The sequence below is a fragment of the Pteropus medius genome, unplaced genomic scaffold (genome assembly GCF_902729225.1).
Source record: "Pteropus medius unplaced genomic scaffold, Ma_sr-lr_union100, whole genome shotgun sequence".
Lineage (NCBI taxonomy): Eukaryota > Metazoa > Chordata > Mammalia > Chiroptera > Pteropodidae > Pteropus > Pteropus medius.
This window is the reverse complement of record NW_024344371.1, coordinates 8,618,284-8,643,056: the sequence shown is the minus strand read 5'-3', so window position 1 is coordinate 8,643,056 and position 24,773 is coordinate 8,618,284. Positions and strand designations below refer to the sequence as shown.

The window sequence follows — 24,773 nt, the reverse complement described above, 5'->3', positions numbered from 1 at the left end:
TATCCTGGCTAAATAAAACAATTGTGCATTTCTTGTTCACCTGAAGTCTAAATGGGTGTTCCCAATGCAGGTGACCTTCTATGTGGTCATTCAGGGACTCTGACTATCTTGAGGTTTCACCTTCCTGTGGAGCCTTAGAGTCTTTGGCATTTATTGAGCAATTGGAGATGGAGCAGGGAAGGTTTTTATGGACGAGGTCTAAAAGTACTCTACCGCAACCCACATTCCATTGGTTAGAACTCAGTCAAATGGCCACACACACTACACAAGGCTGGGACACAGAGTTTAGCTTTGTGCTCCAGAAGAAAAGAAAGCAGGCGTAATGCGCAGTTATCCAGTCTCTGCCACATCATGAGATCAGGAATCTGAGCATTGTTTCCGGCTGCATTTTATATATGTGTCTACAATACCACCAGTGGGCCTTCTTAAGTTCAACTAACATTCAGACACACAAGACTATCATTGCCAACATTTCGCACTGATTTGCTAAGAGAGTTTGCCAGCTGAGCAGCATCAGACACTACTCTTCTGCAGGTGTCTTGCAGCAATCCACACAGTGTCCAGAAACTATTCTCTCTGGCCCCCAGGTGACAGCTGAAGAACAATGAGAACACATCAGGCAAGTTCAAGAGCACCCAGCCTTAAAAGCATTATTCCTCACAAGAGCCGATATCTTATAATAATTTCAGCCATACCTTCCAGAATCCCCACAAAAGACATGCCCAGTTACAAGAGTCACTGCCCTCAAAGAAGCCCCAAATGATGGCTTCCTCTTAGGATTTATAGTTATCTCAGTCCAGACCAAGAAGGGCTTACCCCTCATCACCCACTTCAGATGTAGCCAGAGAATTATGGATAGACCTCTAAAAGGTCCCCCAGAGCCAGACCCACAGGCAGAATGGAAAAATATCTCTTCTTGGAGAGCAGAGTCAGGGCCAGACCAGGGAAATTCCCTTACTTTTAGGTAGCCATTTTTACTAACCAAGGGTCAATTTTAGCCTAAGCAATGTTGCCTAGCAATATTGTTGACATTTTCTCATTTTCAGGTTTCCAGGGCAACAGATCTACAAAGTTAACCAAAGGTCAAATTCTCATGCAGAAGGAGAAAGGGTTTAGTTAATCCTCTACTAACAATGCCCAATTCTGGCTTTAAAACTGACCTTTGTCCACAAAATATAAAGTATTCAAACATTCCAATCACATGCCTATATGGCCATATACCCATGCTGGCCATGAATGCTGCTTCAGTCAGTACAATTTATATACTTTCTGAGAATATCTGGAGGCAGAAAATATTTGGACACCAAACTACAGTAGACTGTTATTGTTGTTGAATGCTCAGTATCCTACTTTCTTTAGATAACCATGCAAAGCAGAAATTGTTGTCTAAAAATTATGAATCATTAGTGATCAAAATAGAACTTGCAGCCATAATAATGACATGTAAGCTCAGTTGTCATAGTTGTTACCTGATGTTTGGATGTATTATTCTCAGACATCACCTCTCCCATATTCTAACATATATGCTTTGGGTGGGACTCCAACTAAAGGAATGGAGTGTACGACTCAGTCTTAAGTGACTCAGCTTTTACATTCTCCTAACCTACAGAAATCAGTTCAGAAATGGGTACGGGGCCCACTAAAGCCAAAGACATATGAGACAGTTTAATGGAAATCACTGTTGGCTCCTGATTCTGAATGTGAAAGAATGTCAAATCTGAACCTGCTCATTCATTTTGTATTCATGAGTGAAGAATCTGTCTAAGAATAAAGCCAACAAGGAGGAGAACAAAGCTGAGTTAGGCGATAAGAAACTGAGTTCTGGTGACACTGCTTGAGCCAGAAATCAGCACTACTCTGGCTCAGTAGGTTTTAAGAGCCAAAAAGTCTCTTTTTCTGCTTAAGCCAGTATGTTTTGGGGTTCCCTTCACAGTAAACAGAGACCTAACTGATCCACAAAGCCATGAGAGCAACTGTATAAAGTCTGAGTTGGCACCATTATTAACATGCAGCTAGCTTCCTTGGAAGGTAAAAAGCCTGAGTTCTGTAATGGTTTATAAACCTTGGCAACAACACCCCTCAAAGGGCCAGGGTCAGGACCGCACTGGTAAGACCTCCTCACAAGGAAAATGCAAGGCGTTATCTATCTTTTCTCCTGGACATTCCTGGATCTATGACAGTGACCTTATACCCCAGTGGGCCTCAGCTCTACTCCTCTGTCCTTTTCCAGGCAAAATTCCCGTCAACGAAGGCCAAAAAGCTTCAAAAAGCCCAGGGAGGGTGGATTAGATCCTGAATAATGACCTAGATTTGGAGCCTGAAACAGACCTTAGGGTGATTTTGTTTACAGAAACTAGCACCAACCAGTTGAGCAATTTCCCTGCCATCTTTCTGAATTTTAGATTTTTCTCTTGCCTGACTTTATAGAATTAGTGCTTTTTGCTGCTCCACTTAGATTTAACACCAAACACAAACATTTGACATGAACCTAAGTGGCTTTAACATGCTGGTGGAAGCACAGTTGTGCTGCTTAATATAGGGGAAGAAAAGACTGAGGACCAACAAATGAAGCAGGAGTTTATGAGCTATTTAAACTCTGCACTAATATTTCTGGGGCTTTCCTGTTTTAGTATTTTTTTTTTCATAGGTCTTAATCTTGTCTACCCAAAGTACATAGTTCCTAGGGTACTAACCATGTCTCGTGCTACTTTTGATTTCCCTCATAATCTTTAGCAGATTCTTAGGCATAAGTAATTCCTTAATAAATCCCTCTTAATTCTTAATTCTTTTCCTTTTAAATAACATTGGTTCCATTCCAGGCAAAGACAAATTTCCTAGCAGCTTTCTCCTTATTACCCCAGAGTTTGAAATGTTATGAGATTTTACTAAGGCTTATATGTGTAAATATTTATATCTCCCTTTGCTGCCTAAAATACCAAAAAGTAATTTGCTACTGAGATCATCTGATAACGTAAGCAAGCACACAAACAAACACCTTTTATGTGTCATCAGAGATAGAGAGAGTAGTGGTCATGATACCCATTTTTAAATTATTTACAAAAAAGAACTAAAATTATTTACAACTGAGTCTCATAACTAACACAGCATTTGTAGTCCACACAGTCTTTTAAATTAGACTCTTCCCCTTACCTGAGAAAAATTATTAATACAATAGATAACTCTCATTTAAAAACAAATTATACCTTACTTTTTTAAAAAGATTTTTATTAAAATATAGTTAACATACAATATTAGTTTAACTTTAGTATTATTTTCAGGTGCATATCAGTTATTCAGCATTTACATAACAAAAGTGATCACCACAATAAGTCTGGCAACTATCTGATACCTTACAATGCTATTATAATATTATTAACTATATTCTCTATATAGTTAATATATGCTGTACTCCACATCCTCATGACTTATTTATTTTATATCTAGAAGTTTGAACCTCTTATTATCTTTCACCTTACCCCCACTTTTCGATTTTTCAATTACAGCTGACATTGAATATTATATTATGTTAGTTTCAGGTGTACAGCATAGTGGTTAGACATTTGTATAATTTACAGAGTGATCCCTTGATTAGTCTAGTACCCACCTGGCACTATACATAGTTATTACCATATTATGGACTATATTCCCTATGCTGTACTTTACATCCCCGTGACTATTTCATAACTACCAATCCGTACTTCTTAATCTCTTCACCTTTTTCACCCAGACCCCCAACGTCTCTCATCTGACAACCATCAGCTTGTTCTCTGCATCTAGAAGTCTGTTTATACTTTGTTCATTGATTTTGTTCTTTAGATTCCATGTGTAAGTGAAATCGTATGGTATTTGTCTTTCTCTATCTGATTTATTTTCCTTAGCATAATACTTTCCAGGTCCATCCATGCTGTCACCAACGGTAAGGTTTTATTCTTTTTTATGTCCAAGTAATATTCCATTGTATATATGTACTACTTCTTCTTTATCCATTTGTCTACCAATGATCACTTGGTTGCTTCCATATCTTGGCTACTATAAATAACGCTGCAATGAACATAGGCATGCATACAGCTTTTCAAATTAGTGTTTTGGATTTCTTCAGAGAAATACCCAGAAGTGGACTTGCTGAATCATATGGTAGTTCTATCATTAATTTTTTGAGGAACCTCCATACTGTTTTCCATAGTGACTGTACCAATTTTCAATCCTACCAACAGTGCACAAAGGTTCCCTTTTCTCCACATCCTCATCAACACTTACTTGTTGATTTACTGATGATAGCCCTTGTGACAGGTGTGAGGTGATATCTCATTTTGCTTTTAATTTGTATTTCTCTGATGATTAGTGACATGGAGCATCTTTTCATATGTCTATTGGCCATCCATAGGTCCTCTTTGGAGAAATGTCTATTCAGATCCTCTCTACACATTTTTTAATTGGGTTGTTAGTTTTCTGGGTGTTAAGTTGCACAAGTTCTCTATAAATTTTGGATATTAACCCCTTATCGGATATATCACAGGTAAATATCACCTCCCATTCAGTAGGCTGTCTTTATAGGTTGTCGATGGTTTCCTTTGCTGTGCAAAGACTTTGTTTGATATAGTCCCATTTGTTTATTTTTTCTTTTGTTTTCCTTGCCTGAGGCAACATATAAGAAAAAATATTACTGAGAGCAATGTCAGAGAGTTTCCTGTCTTTAACCTTTGTTTGCATTTTAATGATGACGTGTCTTGGTGTGGGTCTCTTGTGGTTCATCTTGTTTGGGATTCTGCACTTCCTAGACTTGTATGTTTATTTCCTTCACCAGGTTAGGGAAGTTTTCTGTCATTATTTCTTCAAATAGATTTTAAATGCCTTGTTCTCTCTTCTCTGGTACTATGATGACAATGTTGTTATGCTTGATGTTGTCCCAGTGGTCCCTTAAATTATCCCCATTTTGAAAATTTTTTCTTTTTGCTTTTCAGATTGGGTATTTTCTGCTACCTTGTCTTCTAAATCACTGATTTCATCAACTGCTTCATCTAATCTGCTATTGATTCCTTCCAGTGTATTCTTCATTTCATTTATTGTATTCTTCATTTTTGACTGGTTCTTTTTTATGGTCTCTATGTCTTTTTTTAAGCTTGCTATCTCTTTGTTGAAGTTCTCACTCAGTTCCTTAAGCATCCTTACAACCATTATGTTAAACTCTGGAAGATTGCCTGCTTCCATTTTGTTTAGTTCTTTTTCTGGAGTTTTCTCCTGTTCTTTCATTTTGGACACTTTTTGTTGTTGTTGTTGTTGTTGTTTCCCCATTTTGACTGCTGTCTCCCAGTCTGGGCAGGGTGGCCTTATGTAGTAGGTGTCCTGTGGGGTTCAGTGGCATGGTCTACCTGGTTACCTGAACCAGATGCTCCAGGAGTGTCTCTTGTGTGGGCTGTGTGTGCCCTCCTATTGTAGTTGAGCCTGAATTGCTATTGACACATCAGTGGGTGGGATTAACCCTTACTGGCTGTGAGGATTAGCCATGACCACAGTGTATGAGTTGCTATGCAGGGGCTGACCACACAGAGTGGGATTCACCCCAGTGAGCTCTGGTGACTGCCAAGACCACCCTTTGGGTACGCTGCTTGTGGTGCTAATCAGATGGTATTCTATTATGACTTGAAGCCGGCCACTGAATGTGCTGGCTTGGGGCCTCTTGGAAGGGGCTGTTGTGCAGGCCAAGGTCAGCTATTGCCTGTGACCGATCTGGAACTATCTTGTAGGAGCTACAAAGCGATCCAAAGTTGGTCGCTGTTTATGCTGGTCTGTGGTGCATGGGAAAGGCCATGCTGCAAATTGAGGCTGGCTGTCACCAATACCAGCCTTGGGGCAGCTCGGCAAGAGGCCCAGGGAACCCTGAAGGCTGTCATTACCTGCCAGCTGTCATAAGGCTCAGCTACTCAAAGAACCTTGGGTTGTACAGGAGTTAGGTGGGGTAGGGTCTCAGGGAGTCACCAGCATGGGAAGAATAGTATTCAACGGGTTAATGCAGATTCGGATGGCACTAGTGCTGAGCCTGGGGCTGCTCTATGAAAGTCTCATAACCCATCAAGGCCAGCCACCACCCTCCCAGGGCCCACAGACACCTAAGAGTTGTCCAAGAAAAACTGCAATGCAGGCCAATGATGACCGGACGGCTGCGAAAAATTCTCTAGAGATGCGCAAGTTGGTGGGGTGGAATCCCAGGGAGTCATGAAGATGAAGTGAGTGGAGCTCACCAGGCCAGTTAAAGTTCAGATTTGGCCTTGTGGAGGGAGGGTTCAACACAGGAAAGACAGCGTCCACTCGCCAGCCTCATGGGAGGAAAGCTCAACACAGGGACAATGGCGGTCTTCCCTCCAGCCTTCGTCCTGAAGCCATGCAACTTACTCTCTCCCTGTATGTCTTTCGCACCTCCTCAGATACTGTCCTTCTGTCAGAGCCCAGGATGAGTGCCAGTTTCGAAGTGGCTTCTTCTTTATATCCTTAGTTATAGGACTTCTGTTCATCTCTTCTTTGGTTTTCCAAGGTGATTGTTCTGTATTTTAATTGCAATTTTAAAGTGGTCATGGGAGGAGGCAAGCATAGCATCCACCTACTCTGCCGTCTTGAATGAAACTCATGTCTTATTTTCTTAGGTAAAATTCCTCAGTAAATAATACATTAAAAGGTTTACTATAACAAAATCACAAGTGGCTATAACAAAAAAGGTTTGTTTACAGGGTACAACATTTTTTTATTGAATAATCCAATTTAATAAATGCATTCTTAGAAGTCAGCTTTATATAAAGCACAGAGTTACACACCATTGGTTAACATAATTTTTACTTGTTAGCATGCTATGAAACAAATGAGAGAGCTGGAATCCTGCAACCTGTTATAAGCATCAGTTTTGTTTTAACGCTACCTGAGTCTTTACATTGGCCTGCTTTATAGTCATTAACTGGATGCATGTCTGCCATGGAAATATCTTCAAGTTTCTTCAGAGAAAAGACTGTTTTCCAGAGCAGAGTAGGATGTGTGGCAGACTTGTTTGGTACATTGCCTAGTAAATGTTTCTTTATCTGAATTTATCAAGCTCAGAGACTTAATCCTTTCTCCCATTCACCATTATGGGACAACTAAAGACATGCAATTAAAACTCCAAAACCATCAGTCAAATATAAATATATGTGCATATAAACACACACATATACACATATAAACTTAAAAACAGGTGAGAAAGAATTTTTGCACATAACACCAATTTTTCCTTCTTATTCTAGCCAATGACATTTTATCTTTAAATTTACTAATTTACTGATAGAGTAAACATTCTATCAATGTACTTATTGTAAAAATATTTCACCATAATACAAAATATTATTGCTCCATGGAATTCTTTTAAAAAGAATTACACAGACACAAAATGATAGTAAATCTAAAATATTTGTAAGTATACATGTCACAGAAGAACATATACCATAAAATATACATTGAGACATCATTTTAAAAATCAAGTAATAAAAGCATTGCTTTACCTAGCTCTATGTTTATAGTGCTTATGCAGTACTATGGACTGAATATCTGTGTCCCCCCTCAAAATTCATATGTTCAAATCCTAACCCCCAAGGTGATGGTATTAGCAGGTGCGATCTTCAAGAGGTGATTAGGTCATGAGGGTGGACTCTTCATGAATGGGGTTAATGCCCTTATAAAAGAGAACCGAGAGAGCGCCCTTGCCCCTTTTGCCGTACGAGAACACAGTGAAGAGGTACCATCTATAAACCAGGAAGTGAGTCTTTAACAGATACTGAATCTGCCAATGCCTTGATCTTAGATTTCCCAGACTACACAACTGTGAGAAATAAATGTCTATTGTTTATAAGCTACCCAGTCTATGGTATTTCTGTTATAGCAGCCCAAACAGATTAAGATACCCAGATCTTCAAAATCAATTATGTTTCTATACATTAACAAACTATCCCAAAAAGAAATTAAGAAAACAATCTTATTTACAAGAACATCAAAAGGAATACTTAGGAATAAAATTAATCAATGAGGTGAGAGCTCTGTACAGTAAAGACTGTAAAACATTGATAAAAGAAATTGAAGAAGACACAAATAAGTGGAAAGATATCCCTTGTTCATGAATTGGAATAATTAATATTGTTAAAATTTCCATCCTACCCAAAGTGATCTACAAAATAAGCAATCCCTATCAAAATTCCAATGCTTTTTTCACAAAAACAGAAAAACAATCCTAAAATTTGCATGGAACCACAAAAGACCCCAAATAACTCAAGCAATATTGAGCAAGAAGAGCAAGGCTGGAGGCCAAACTTCCTGATTTCAAACTATATTACAAAGCTACAGTAATCAAAACAGTAAGGTATTGGTATAAAAATACACACATAGTTCAATAAAACAAAATAGAGAACCTAGAAATAAACCCATCTATATATGATCAACTAATTTTCAACAAAGTCATCAAGAATACAGAATAGAAAAGATAGCCTCTTCAATAAGTAGTATTGGAGAAACTATATATCTACATGCAAAAGAATGAAACTGAACCTTTTCTTACACCATATACAAAAATCAAATCAAAGTGGATTAAAGAATTGAGGGTAAGACCTGGAACTATAAAACTTCTAGAAGAAAACATAAAGGAAGTGTTCCTTGACATTGGTTTTGTGAATGATTTCTTGGATATGGATGAGGAGTAATGGAATGTAGGCTTTAGAACCTGAATTCTTCACTAGGCTCCATTACCACCAAAAGCACAGGCAACAAAAACAAAATAAACAAGTGGGACTACATTGAACTGAAAAGCTTCTGCACAACCAAAGAAACAATCAACAAAGGAGAAAATATTTGCAAACCGTATATCCAATAAGGAGTTAATATTCAAAATATATAAGAAATTCTTACAACTCAGTAGAAAAGAAATAATCTAATTTTAAAAATGGGCAAAGGACCTCAATAGACATTTTTCTAAAGAAGACATACAAATGGCCTATAGGTATGCAAAAAATGTTCACCATCACTAATCAGGTAAATGCAAATCAAAACCAGAATAAGATATCACCTCACATCTGTTAGGATGTCTATTATAAAAAAGAAAAGAAATAACGAATATTGGTGAGCATATGGAGAAACGCTTATACACTGTTGGTGGGAATGTAAACTGATACAGACATTATGGAAAACAGCATAGCAATTTCTCAAAAAATTAAAAAATAGAACTACCATATAATCTAGCAATCCCTAGGATAGAATACTATACAGCCATAAAAAAAGGAAATCTTGCATTTGTGACATGGATTAACAAGGAGGGCATTATTCTAAGTGGAATAAGGTAGACAAAGAAAGACAAATACTGTATGGTTTTACATATATGTGGACTCTAAAAAAAAAAAGGAAGTATAACTCATAGAAACAGTAGAATAGTAGTTGCCTGGGGCCTGGGGGAAGATGTTGGTCAAGGTAAAAACTTTCAGTTATAAGATGAATAAATTCTGAGGATCTAATGTACAGCATGATGACTATAATTAGTAATTGTGTATGCATACTTGAAATCTGCTAAGGGTATAAATTTTCGCATCAAAGGTGTTCTCACTACCAACAACAGAAAAGTAAAGGTAACTAACTATATATGAGGTGATATACATGTTAATTAACTTAATTGTGGTAATCACTTCACAATGTATACATATATCAAAACATCACATTGTACACTTTAAATTATTACAGGGGAGGGAAAAGTGAGGGAAATGGAGGAAAATGCAAAGGGAGAAGCAAATGGGAAGGGAAAGGTCAAAGGGGAAAGGAAAAAGGAGTAAAGGAATGTAGGCTTTGGAACCTGAATTCTTCTCTGTGCTCTGCTCCCACCTAAAAGTCTGTCCTTGGGCAAAGCATTTATCTGAGCTTCACTTTTTTTCTGGGAAATGGGGATTATAATTCTGCTTTTCAATGTTATTATAAAGATTATCTATTCATCCATTCAACAAATATTTATTCATTCAACAAACAGTTATTGAGCACTGTTCTAGATGCTTGGCATCCATCAGTGAACAACTCAGACCAGAATCTCTGTCTTTTGGGAGCTCCCATTCTAGTATGAGTCAAAGTATCCAGCCTGACACCTGGCATATACCAGACATGTAATAGATACTGGTTAATATTTTCATTGATGCTAGTAAACTATAAGACATTATAAAATATAAAATATTACTATTAGCCCAAATTAGTCAGATTAGCTAGATTTCATTCCTATGAAGAAATGAAAACTTAGAAGACACAAACTTTGATGAGGAAGGGAAGAAAGGTCTGGCAAACCAGATGGTCCCTGGGAAAGAGGTTGATGTGGAACTCCTGTGCCCCCAGGATGGACAGCCTGCATCGTCAGTAGAGGAAAACTGTCCTTCGGCCAGAAACACTCATTGTGGAGTATTAAATGAAGAGAAATAAACTACTATAATATTTGAACTATTACATGCATTTTCTCCCAGGTTATTCTAGGCAAGGATAGAGAGCTACTGAACTAAATAATTCATATGTAAATAACTGAGAATAACTTTGTTGCACTATGTGAAGTATAAGTATATAATTAATGTACATGAAGAATCACTATGAACTTCCTGTGCCTATAACAGGAACTTTTGAGTTTTTCTACTAAGAATGGCATATTTCTACTGAGCCACACTCTCCTTGTTCACATGACTTACAGGAGGTGAGAGGGAGTGAGCAAGATGAGGCTAGACAAGGAAGCAGGATGAAAAGATCTGGAATATGCCTTAAAGAGGGCTCAGCCTGGCAGTGGGGGTGAGAAGGATGCAGAGCCACTCAGAATTTAAACTTAGAAAAGGCATACACTATAAATGCTATTCTTCTAATAGAGTTTCAAAATATTTTCTTCTCATCTGGGCTTCCTAGAAATGGGACCTTCTATTAATCTATAAATTGGTATATTTTCCCCATTTTTATTGTATCTAAAAGCTAATCTTTAAACATACACTCTTAGCTTAAATTACTAATCTATATAGAGGAAAAATATAGAGTAAGGTATTCAAATATTTTAGTCAAATGTGAGTTACTTTTTGAGAAATAAAGGAAGAATGAAAGAAAAATTATAATTATTCTTTAATAGCTAACTATTAGGATATGTATTAACTCATTTATTCTTTAAAGAATCCTGGGAGAGAGGTGCTGATTCTTATTTTTCAGATAAGAAACAAGAGATACTCAGAGTTGCCAAAGACCTTGCCGCTGTAAGTGATAGATTCAGAATTTAAACTCGGGTAGATAGACTGACTACAGAGCCTATACTCTTAACCTCCAAGACACAACACGTAGCCCCAAAAAACGTTCATATTACCTCTGGAATACAGATGCTCCTTCATTAATGCACCTTTCCAAGAATCTTGCCTTCACCACCTCGAGTTCCCAACAGCAGCCCAGAATTCAGAGAGCAGTACTCACTCCAATAATCCACAGTTAGCTATGTACATACAGACCATGGAGAGAAAACTGCCTAAAAAGCTTCCAATGATTCCTTGCATTTTAGAGGCCACTAATTGTAAAAGTAGATTATAAACATCTTGACATCTTTGACAATAATTTTTTTTAAATCCCTATAGCACCTAGCATAGAATCGAACATGTGAATGGTAACTAGTAGCAGCAGCAGAAAGAGTGGTACTAGCCACAACAGAATCAGCCACACCAGCATCAGCTATAATCATTGTTAGAGCAGCAGATAGCAGCAATGATAACATCAGTAACAACATTATCAGGGCAGCAATAACAACAGTAGCAATAACTGCAATGCTGTCCTTCTCATATTGTGGATTATCTATCCGTATACCAAGAAGATAAGGCCTCCCGTGCAAATAAGCACTAATCTATAGGACTGGGTCAATAAGGAAATGAGCAAACCCTGTAACGTGAGGAAGCTCAAATGCTAAGGAATGTTAAATACAGATTTCTCCATATGAGTCCTGTAAATTGTCATCCCCACTGGTATCAGACACAGAATTTCTATGCCACTATTAAAAGAAGAACACGATAATGAAAGAAACTGGTAGAATTTTGAACAGAGCAGTGAGCCTGATTCATTCAATAATTTAAGAGAAAAGAATCCTAGGCACTTGTGTTCTCAAATGTCAACCCAGGTCAGAACTTTCTTTTATGACCCTCAAATCTCCCAAATCCTAAGAGACTACAATTCTCCAGGTTTGAAGTCATGTTTCAAGTGTCAGGAAAACAGCAGTAAAGCTCAGATAACTAGCTGAAACAGAGGGCCAAGTGGGTCTTGGGTATCTTGGGAAAAGTGGCAAAGAGATGGGGAGAATGACCAAAGAGAAGCCAAGAAAATAAACTTAAGACACTGATGGATTTTCCCATCCACTCTCAAAGGTAAGATTTGCTTTCTGTGGTGAAGAATTTAATGAAGAGCATAAATGCACTGAAATTTCCTCTTTTTTGCACTCCTTTTTTATGTATGGCTTCCCTTGGAGAACATGGGAGAGGAAGTTTATTTGATAATTTATTCACCAGTATTTATTTGTTCAAAAAGAAAATAATTTCAAAGAGCTAAATATAGGTAAAGCTTGACCATGAACCACATATAAAGAAACAATCTTCCAATAAGAGCAATTCCAAAGGGGAGAACACATATTCTCTGGTTAGTAAATATATGTATGAAGACATCAGCACACCTGTCCAAATACATGTATACAAGACTCGGCACAAAGAAACATACCACATCAAAATGACAACACTGTGAAATCAACATCCTAATGGAATAACTCAAATTAAAATAAGATGTATCAAGAATACTCTTACTACTACTACCAGATAGTATTTTTATTAATGTGCAAACGAGGGACAAACTGTTCTTTGAAAACAAACAAGTCAGAGCCCTGTTTTCTGTACAGGCTTGATGAGTTCTCCATAACCCAGAGCTTTTCTCTTTCCTCAGCAATAGGAAATCAGAGGTCACAACGAACCTTCCATTTGGTTAAACCCAAGGAGAGGAGCAGTTTTGCTGGGAGCTCTCTGAGTAGAAGAACCAATGGTTAGAAAGTCTGGGTCTCCTGCTCTGCAGGGGCTGTGATCTGGAGAATGGTGCTAGAAAAATGTGTCCACAGAACAAAATCTTTCGTCTCTATCTCATCACCACATCTCAAATTAAGTCAGCACTCACGGATCTTAAAACTTCCCTTAGGGGAAAGGAGGGAGATAGAAGGAAAAGGGGGGTCAAATATTTCATGGTGGAAGGAAATTTAACTTTGTGTGGTGAACACATAATGCAATATACATATGACATATTATTGAATTGTACATTTGAAATTTATTGATTTTGTTAACCAATGTCACTCCAATAATTTAAATTTTTTTTTAAAAAAAAAGGTAAAAAAGAGAGAGAGGGGAGTGGGAAAAGGACGTATCCAGTGGCAGGAAATCTCTCGGACTCCAGTGGAGAATCAGAATAAGGTAGCCAAGAGTTTCAAACTGAAACAATCTTTACTTACTCAATCATTGTGTTTAGGGCCAATTTTATGAAAAATGATTCAAGTTTAAACATATATGGTTTGGAGGAAGTAGCACAAGTGGTGTGACCGGAGTCAGGAAACCTGACCCACAGTTTCAGCTCGGCCAAAGCACCACATTATGTCAGGCAAGGCACCATGTCTGAAGTCTGTAAAACGAAAATATCAAACTAGATGAACTCTAAAATTGGTTCCTGCAAAAAACAAAAACAAAAACAAAAACAAAACAAAACAAACGAACAGAAAAACACCTTCCCTTGGCCCACCCAGGGACAGATTTCTTGATTCCAGATTCCTAACTTTGCTAAGTGGGTCTCAGCTAGGTAGTGAAAAAATACAGAATCTTGTGGCATCAAATGTGTGTGTACTAGCAAATACCAGCGAATGGCTGATGGTGAGCCAGGATGAATGCATAAGTACAAGGTTCTATTCAATCTAGTAACATGGTTATCTCACAGTCAGCTCTTTCCTCATTGGTGAGAAAGACTCCCTTCTGTTTTTTGGTCCCAAGGGCAGCAGAAGCTCTAGAAAAGCTGGGAGCAGAGCAGAGAGAATGGAGTAACCTAACAGAAGTAGGGGCACCACTGGGGTGAGAAGAAGCAAAACTATGCCCTGGCCCCACCACAAAAACCCACTAGTTATGTGAATGATGAGATCTGGAGTTACATATTAGCTTGGGCTTGAGCAGAGTGCATGGCCCCAAAACAGACCTAATGCTAACCCAACCAAACATTCAGTAAACTCTCAAGCACTCTGCAAAAGGAGTATAAATGTTACTTGTTATCTCTACCATTATTACCAAAAAAATAACACCCAGATTCAACCATCTGGAAATTATATTTTATACACGCTTCTTATTTTTCAGCTGTTAATGGTCTAGGTTTCTTCATTGAACTATGGAACACTTATTCATGTTAATCACTCTTCAGAGAAATTCTAGACCAATCAATCAATGAGGATGGCACAGGGGAAAATACACTTTTAAAAGTTTGTTTTTTTCTTTGAGATACATTATTTTTTCATTACTAAAGAAAACACTTACCACTCAGCTTGAAGTATTATATTTGGATGACTTCACCAATATTCAAGGCTATTCCAAGCAACCAGGAGTTGGTTTTGAAATTATAGCTATATGGCCTAGAGGGCTTTCAGAACAAAGAAATACTATGCTGCAGATATTATTCCATTTCTATCCATTAAACATACAGAAAACACATTTCTGACAGTTTTAGGATAGGAACTGTATCCTTTATTCCAGCCATCAAGGTTCAGAGATATAGAGATCTAGCTTCATATTGCACTATATGATTTAGTACTAGACTCAAGCAATGTAAGTATAATGCGAGTTCTGGCACTCCTAAGATTTTCCAAGCATGATGGGTAAAATCTTAGGGTAGAGGGTAGTAGAATGTAGGCTGCCATCTAAGTGCTAAAAGCAATTCTATTTGCCCATATACAGGGACTTGAATTCCCTTTGGAGTAGGCAGGGCCTTTCCTTCTTTCCTTTCTTCTTTCTTTACTTTCTCCCTTCCTCCCTACCTCCTCCCTCCCTCCCTCCCTGGAAAAAACATCCAAATGCACCCTTAGTTACATCTATCAATTTTTTCTTGAAGAATGTTGTGAAATAACCTAAAGGCAGATGTTTCAAATTTTAAATCTACAAGTACTCTGTTTGGTAGAGAAGACTTTAATTTTGGGTTGAGCTTGAGTGGTGTTTAGAGACATTTTTGTCCTTTTTTCAGAGGGGAATTATGGATTAAGGATAAGGCTTCCCTAAAGGAAATAGATATTCCTAGTCCTTGGACGAGAAAGAGACAAAAATAATAATAATAATAATGACTGAGAAAGCCAACTTTACAGTAGGAGGAGAGGAACTCTGTTCTCTTTCTGGCTCTTGGGGAGGTATGCAGAGATTCTTATGACTAGACATACTCAGAGTACTCCAAGTATGGTCAGCTGGCCTCTGCCACATAGAAGCATGCAGGAAACTAGGCAGTGGACACTAGAAAACTCCCTGAAGGTACCATAGAGCTATGTATGCTGAAGGCAGCAATTCTTCTATTGACTTGTATCCCATAAAATTCGTATGTTGAAGCTCTAATCCTCAATGTGGCTGTATTTGGAGATATGGGCTATAAGGAGGTAGTTAAAGTTAAATAAAATCATAAGGATGGGGCCCTGATCGAAAAGGATTATTAGTGTCTTTATACAAACAAACACCAGAGAGCTTGCTTGCTCGCACTCCCTCCCCAAATCCCCCCGCCCCCCGCACCCCGCTCTACCATTTGAGGACCGAGCAAGAAAGCAGCTGTCTACAAAGTAGGAAGAGAGCTCTCACCGGGAACTGAATCTGTCAGCACCTTGATCTGGAACTTCTCAGCCTGTGAGAAAATAAATTTATGTTGTTTAGGCCACCCGATATAGGCTATTTTGTTATGGCAGCCTGAGCCAACTAAGACACATAACCTAGAAACTGTTTCAGGATACCTTTTTTTTTTTTGAGGTTAAAATATATTATATTGTACAAAGTTTACCTATCTCACCAAAAATAATGGCAATAATTTCTCTATTATGCCTATATAAACAACAAAATTCCTATTTTTTTCAGAGTTCTTATAAACCAAGACGACATGATGTATATAGTTATAGAAAGAAAAAAAGCAAACAGATGGTCAATATCTTTGGCCTCTGAGTCTGTCTTGACTGAGAAACAAAAAGTATTCAATGTACACCAGCTAGAAAGCTTATGATTCAATTAAGATATAAATTCAACAAAGAAATACAAATAACAACCAGATCTGAAACAACCATGGATTATTTTCTATTCATATTTAATTTTCTCTTTATACTCTCTAATGGAAACAAAAACTAAAGTCTCTGTTTGATGAACTCAGAGTTTCTCTACTGGTTGGTAATGTTCTTACTGCTCCTTAGAGATTTTTTAAATTACCATTTATTTAACCAAAAAAAAAAAAGCAGTTCACCCATTTCTCCCACACCCCAACCCCCACCTCTGGCAACCATCAATCTGTTCTGCCTCTATGAGCTTGTTTTTTTAATTACTTATTTTTAACATATAAGAGAAATCATATGATATTTGTCTTTGTCTGACTAATTTCACTTAGCATAATACCCTTACGTCCATGTTGTCACAAATGGCAAAATTTTATTCATTTTCACAGGGAATAATATTCCATTGTATGTGTATGTACCACATTTATCCACTAATCTATCAATGAACACTTACATTGTTTCCATATATTGGCTATTGTAAATGATGTTGCATTAAACATTAGGGTGCATATATCTTTTTAAGTTTCACTTAGAGTTTTCATTTTTTCCAGATAAATATCCAGAAGTACAATTGCTGGATTCACATGGTAGTTCTTTTTTTAAGTTTTTGAGGAACCTCTGCATGGCTTTTCATAGTGGCTACACCAGTTCACATTCCCACCAACAGCACACAAGGGTTCCCTTTTCTCCACATCCTCACTAACACTTGTTATTTCTAGTCTTTTTGATAATAGCCATTCTAACAGGTGTGAAGTGATATCTCATTGTGGTTTTGATTTGCATTTCCCTGATGATTAGTGACATTAAGCATATTTTCATATACTTGTTGTTCATCTGTATGTCTTCTTTGGAAAAATGTCTATTTTTAATTACATTAAAAAATAGATATGTTCTTTTTTTTTAACACCTAACAGCACCTGGTATTCCTAGGTGGTCTCTCATCCAAGTACTAACCAGGCCCAACCCTGCTTGGCTTCCAAGATCAGATGAAATAGAGCTCATTCAGAGTGGCATGGCTGTAGATGATCTGCTCATTTTTTAATTGGATTGTTTGTTTTTTGCTATCGAGTTATATGAGTTCTTTATATATTTTATATATGTTGGATATTAGCCTCTTATCAGATATATGTTTTGCAAATATTTTCTCTCATTCAGTAGGTTGCCTTCTCGTTCTATTGATGGTTTCATTCGCTGTGCAAAAGTTTTTTAGTTTAATGTAGTCCCACTTGTTTGTTTTGCTTTTGTTGCTTTTACATTTGGTATCAAATTCAAAAGCTTAATACCAAGAGCTTACCGCCTGTTTTCTTCTAGAAGTTCTATGGTTTCAGATCTGACATTGAAGTCTTAACTATATTTTGAGTTCATTTGTGTGTGTGACGTAAGATAGAAGTCCAGTTTCTTTTGTATGTGGCTACCCAGTTTTCCCAATACCATTTATGGAAAAAACTGTCCTTGCCCCATTGTGTATTCTTGGCTCCTTTGTCATAAAATAATACGGGTTTATTTCTAGGACCTCTATTCTGTTTCACTGATTTATGTGCCTGTTTTTATGCCAATACCATACTATTTTTAAACTATTGCTATTGAAATAAGGGATCATGATTCCTCCAACTCAGTTCTTTCTCTAGATTACTTTGGCTATGAGGAGTCTTTCATGATTTCATACAAATTTTAGGATTGTTTGTTCTATTATTTGCTTTAGTAAATATAGTAGAAATACTAAAGACTTCATCAAAAACTTTTTAGAACTAATTAACAAATTTAGCAAAGTTGCAGGACATAAAATAAATACACAAAAATCTGTTGAAATTTCTATATACTAATAATAAGCTATGAGAAAGAAATTAAGAGAACATTTTCATGCCTTTTGGCTCTCTGAGCAGCACCGTGGCGGGCGGCAAGAACAAGTGCCTTATGAAAGGTGGCAAAAAAGGAGCCAAAAAGGAAGTACCATAATTGAAGCCTATGTTGATGTCAAGACTACCAATGGCTATTTGCTTCATCTGTTCTGTGTTAGTTTTACTAAAAAATGCAACAATGAGATTCAGAAGACCTCTTACACTCAGCATCAATAGGCCTATCAAATTGGGTAAAAAAAATGATGGGAATTATGATCTGAGAGGTGCAGACAAAAGACTTGAAAAAGGGGTTAAAATATTGATTCCAGATAGCATTGGAAAAGACATAAAATTGGCTGCCAATCTACTTATCTGCCTTATGATGTATTTGTTAGAAAGATGTATTTGTCAAAATGCTGAAGAAGACCAAGGTTAAACTGAGAAAACTCACTGAGCTTCGTGGTGAAGGTAGCTGTTCTGGAAAAGCTACTGGGCATGAGAAAGGTGCTAAAGTTGGATGTGCTGATGGATATGATACCCCTGTCCAAGAATCTGTTTAAAATTCAGGTTTTTCTTGGTGACAAATAAAGCCTATTCAAGATGTTTAAAACACACGCACACACACACACACACACACAATTTCATTAACAATTGCATCAAAAAGAATAAAACATCTAGGAATAAATTTAACCAAGGAGGTGAATGACCTATATGTTAAAAACTACAAGATGTTAAAAAAAAAAAGTAAAGAAGACACAAATAAATAAAAATATACTTCACACTCATGGATTAGAAGAATTAATATTGTCAAAATGTCCATACTACTTAAAGCAATCTACAGATTCAATGCAATTCCTATTGAAATTCCAATGGTACTTTTCACAGAAATAAAACAAACAATTCTAAAGTTCATATGAAATCATAAAAGACCTCTAACAGCCAAAGCAATGTTGAGAAAGAAAAAGAGTTAGAGGCATCATGATCTCTGATTTCAAACTATATTACAAAGCAACGATAATTAAAACAGTGTGATGTTGGCATAAAAACAAGATACATAAATCAATGAAACAGAATAGAGAGCCTAGAAATAAACCCACGTTAATTTATGAGCTTTGTTTGCTGGGTCAGGACACTTTTAGCATTGCATTTTTTTATTATTATTTTATTATTCCTTCACCTTAAATAGTCTAGCAGATAGGTATTTGAATGCCTACTATGCTCTAGACACTGTGCTAGGCAAGGGAAAACAATAACAAATAAGATGGACACAGTTGCTATCATTATGAGTAGTCTAAAGAGAAATATATTAAATGAATACACAGATAATTCATGACAATTCTGACAAGTACTATCTTGAACATATGAGAATATACACAGTTTCTACCACGCTGTGCAGAATTAAAGGGAGATCCTACTCTCTGCATGGCAGAGCATTAAAAAAAAAAAAAAAATAGGGCAAGGCCAGTGTGGTAGTAGGGGCAGCCATGACCTGAGGAGAATCATAGTTGCTGGACCACATGACATGATGGGCAAGCACCAGCATGGCAGCTTGATGAGGACACCTGACTATAAGACAATACCCCAGGAAGGCAGCAACCACTTCTCCCTTGTTACTGCAACATCCCCAGCATCTAGCATCCCTTGGCACAAGGTAGACAGTAAGTATTTGTTCTTGGATGGATGGGCATAAATGACAAGACCATGAGGGAAATCTCAGAAATAAATGGGAGATGATCTGAGGAAACTATATAGTCTTATACTGCAGCATATAAAAACATTATGTGGCTATAATAAGAGTACGAAGAGAAAGTAACACCTTAACACAATTCTCAGGCACATTACAGTAATGTTGACTGAAGATTTATTTTGGGGATGTCAGAAATACTCTGTAAAAAACACTCATTGTTTCTGCCCAAGAGCCATTGCCACACGTTCCAAGAGATCCAAAGTTTACTTTGGGAAACCACCTTCTGCCATTCTCCAGTCATGTGGTTTCCATGGAATTGATTCCAACTCTAGCTACAGGAAAATCCCTGATTGTCTTAAAATAACATATCCCATCCCTGTGGCTATACTGATTAGTTCCAGAATGGCCCATAAACCAGTCAGAGCCAAGGAAACATGTTTAGTCTTCCTTTGGAATTGATATTGCAAGGATATGAAACCACAAAATAAGCCAGTAAAGCTGAGACCAAGATGGAGCAAGCCTAAAGACAGATCCCAGTAATAATATTTGAGCGCTGGACCAAAGCACGCTGGAAATTCAGCTTGGTTGTAGACTTCATGTGAACCAATACTTTCCCAACTTGCTTAAGACACTCTAAGTTGGTTTTTTCTAGCACTTTCAAACTAGAGAATCCTAATGGACACATGCCTTGTTTGCCCTGTCCTCACTCTTCTAGGCCGAAGCAGGCTGGGTAACAGCATCAGTGGGTCTCCCTAACTCAAGCCTGTCCACAAGGGCTGCTAGGATTTCCTTGGCAGGTCTCCACCATCATCCTAGGAGAGCTTCTTTGCCCTTATGATTAAGGGCTCCAGCTTACAACCTGCCCTCCCTGCATCTGTTTCCTATGGCAGGAAGGCAAAATGCCCAAAATGAGATAGATGGAGAAATCCCTGGGCTTGAAGCTTAGAGTTATTGATGCCATAACAGATTTCAGCTGTCTCTATTTCTGTCCTCATCTTGTCAGTATCACAGCTATACTCAAGACCAAGAAAGGGAACATTAGGGGCTCAGTGAGGTTATAGACAGGTAACACAGTCTCTGAAATAAGAGGGGCAGTTTTGACTCTTTTCCCACTGCCCTGCAGCCCAAGATTAAATGGGTATGGCCTTCTCCTTTAGTTCTCCACACAGGTTCCCAGCACTCAGCCACACTCCTATGGTCATAGTATGCTATGGACTGAATTGTGTCTGCCAAAATTCATATGCTGAAGCCCTAACCACCCCCACCCTCCAATATGACTGTATTTGTGCCTTTAAAGAGGTAATAAAGTTTAAGTGAGGTCTTAAGGGTAGATCCTAATCTGATAGGACTGCTGTCCTTATAAAAAAAAAACAAAGAGATATCAGAGCTCTCTCTCTCCCCACATGCACACATCAAGGAAAGGCCATGTGAGGACACAGCAAGGTATCTGTCTACAAATCAGGAAGACAATTCTCACCAGAAACCAAACTGGACAGAACCTTGATCTTGGACTTCTAGCCTCCAGAACTGTGAGAAAATAAATTTCTGTTGTTAAGCCACCTAGCCTATGGTACCTTGCTATGGCAGGTTAAGCTGACTAATAAACAGGAGGTTATAGTTACATAAAGCCAGTGGGAGCAAATTGTGTGATAAGGTTGTCCAAAGGGCTAATTCAATCTTAAACTGCACTGAGAAAAAAAACATAATGTACACTAATTGTCATGTTTTACTCTACCACACATAAAAAACAGTCAGCAGGCCAACCAGGATGATGAATCACTCCAGAAAAACTGAAGTTGCTGGCTTGGAAAAAAGGAAGTAGTAGTTTTCAGACAGTAAAGGGGTGACATGTTGAAGAGCAAGCTAACCTTGTTCTGGATACCTAAAAAACTAGGAGACCATCGGAGAAGGGAAAGGTAAAACTGGTTTCATCTTAACATTAGAAAGCTCTCACAAAGAGTCAAACAAGTGAAATGGCTTCCTCATGGGGCCATTGAGCACCTCGCTACTGAAGATAGACAAGCAGAACATGAACAAGCATCTCTTAGAAATAGCAAGCAAATAATTCTCACTGTGCAGCATAAGGTTGAACTATAAAACTTCTGTTTCTTGTTGCAACTCTGTAATCATATGAATCTATGACTAGTAGCATGGTAATTAAGAACTAAACTGTTGGTTTCAAATCCCAGCTCTGTCACAAACTGTGTGACTGTAAGTTACTTCCTCATCTGTAAAATCAGAGCACTAAGAGTATTTTCTTCATCTTGTGGTGGTTAAGTGAGTTAATACATGTAAAGAACCTAGAACAGCACCTAGCCCACGGTAAGCTCCCATTAAGTGTTAGCTGTTGTTATTAATAGCTGAGTGACAACTTTGTGCTCAACCCCATGACAGCTTAAGTAGGATACAAAAATACATACACAGTTCTGGTCCTCCTACATGAAAGTAGGAGAAAGCAATGAGAGCTATCAGTGTTTTAGTTCCTACTACAAATTGGACACTCTATATATCATTTCTAATCTCCTAAGCACTGGAAAAAGAGGAATTACCATTTAAAATAACAGAATCAAAAATTGTAAGTTTAAGTAATTTGTAGCTGGTTATAAAATGATAGTAGGATCCAAATCCACCTTTGCCAGATTCCTAGCAGCCATCTCAAAACTAGTCTCTTTCTTTCTATTACTTAATTTTATCTTTGCCATACCCCTTGAGGCAAATATAATGGACAGTATGGTAGAAGCTGAATATATACAGGCTCTGGAGTCAGGCAACCTGGGGTCAAATGGTGGCTCTGTCATTTACTAGCCATATGACATTCAGTAAGTTACTTAACACAGGTCTAAGCTCCTTAATTATAAAATGGAGAAGGCGATAACAATACCTATACAGAGAAAGTATCTGGCCCATGCTAATCATAATGAGGTGTTAGCTATTACTATAATTACCATGAATGGATAAAGAAACAGAGACAGATCAGCCAAAGAACTTAGACTATAAATCAGGTTTCTTGTTTCTCAACCATTTTTCCACTGGGCCATATAGTTGTACTGATATGATAGTTGTACATTAGCATTTTTCTTCTGAAATAAAAGATTACATATCCTTTTTCCACAAGCTTGAATATCCTAACACTGACCTCTTAGTCAACTGATTATATTTCTGCCACCTCTGCAAAGCTCAAATATCCAATAGATTTTAATTAAAGACTCAGTCTTTAACCACAACAAATTAGGTCCTTGATCATCCCTCTTTGCTCCTCCCGTGTCGCTCAGGAAAGGAAGGTGCCCTCTGGTCCCGTGACCCAGCTGCAGCCACCACAGGCAAGGACACTGCCAGGCCTCAGCCTCCATGCTTCCTGCCCTGCTACAAGTCTGGATGTGTAGCTGTTACAGAAATGCTACTTTTCTCACATCTGGCTTACATTTTCTTTACCAATGGTCATGTTTTCACTTTGTGCCCCTTCCAATGACCCCCGCCGGACTTCCTAACAAACCCACCAGGAGCGAGTATTTCCTCTTAATGAAACTCCTTGCCAGTCCAATCCTGATTGTTGTTTTTTCCTTATCACAGACCCTGATGGTGACAAAGTAACACTCACTCCCCTCTCCTACTGTGATTTGGAGACCGGAATAACAGTCCTTGAATTAATTTTTTTAAGAGGCAATTAGAAATTTAAAATGCCCTATTCTCCTCTCTCTCTCTCCCTCACTCTGAAATTAGGCCTCTGACCCACATTCTCACATAGATGATGGGGTTCCTACCAGCCTGCGGATCACAATTCCATGCCAAATATGGCTCCCCCATATGGCAAAAAGAGCTGCTTCCACAGACAGCTGCTGAGCTGAGGCAAAATCCTATTTGGAGCACTTATGGTCCAGAGAGTGTCACCTCCAAGATGTTCAGGGCTCCATCTCTCCCTCCCAGCCTACCCATTAGGCTCTGAAGCAGGCATACAGCATAATCACCCGTCCCTCTTCTGGATCCCTGAGGGGAGCCCCCCTCCTCAGGGTGGAGCATCTGTCATATGGCTACCAGGCATCTGGTTTCAAGCAGATTTTTGTTGAAAGGTGAAATGGTGCCAGTATTGTACTGTTCCCTTTCCCTGTGGACATTCATCAGAGTAAATGACGAGAGTAGATTAGCCCATCAAGGATTTGAGTCCCACTTGGCTAAAATGGATTATTTGGATCCAGGGTCTTAAACTTCATGTACTAGGAATCCCTGTGTTAAAGTACAGGAGGACTTGAATTGTTTTTCAGAGCTGACATCCTTGTCTAATTATCCCACCACACACACACACACACACACACATTCTGCAACCTATAGTTGGTTTCATATTTTTCCTTCTAACTTATCCATGTCCTTGCTAGTGATGTGGAAACATTCTGCACTTCAAATTCAGGTTGGTGAATGTTAAGGCTAAATCACCAAGAGGCTGGGCAATAGTAAGGTCAAAAAGGTCATCTCCTCTCCCAGCATCAGAGTGCCAGAACTGGAGGGCTGGGAAGGCTACCTGGCTGGGCACAGACACAAAAGAAACCCAAAAGTCAAAATAAAAGTGACATTATCCAACAATATGAAGAAAGAGAGGAAGGAGGGTATAGAATGTGGCAAAGAGAGTGGCAAGAGATGGGAGAGAAAGACATGAATATTTGTTAAGCATCTACTGTGTACCAACTTTATAGAATGCTTCTATTTTTATGGAATGTTTGATGCCCACAAGGACCTTTATAAGAGAGATTTTGACACCATATTCTGGCTAGGAAGCATGATATAGCACATAAATCCAAGTTTGTCAGAATCCAAAACCCCATACTTTTAAATGCATCAAGTCTAAATGAGTGTTTATGCTCAATCACTTCAAAAAAATGACTGTAACTATGGATACATAAAATGTTAACATTCAAGGAAGCTGGGCATC

General features: G+C 38.1%; 1 protein-coding gene and 1 pseudogene across 1 annotated transcript in view; both read right to left on the bottom strand.

Annotated features, from left to right (window-relative positions):
* AKAP6 (A-kinase anchoring protein 6) overlaps positions 1-24,773 on the bottom strand; it is a 520,891-nt gene that overhangs the window by 434,589 nt on the left and 61,529 nt on the right. The window lies entirely within an intron of this gene.
* LOC120608608 (uncharacterized) lies at positions 17,233-17,351 on the bottom strand (annotated as a pseudogene).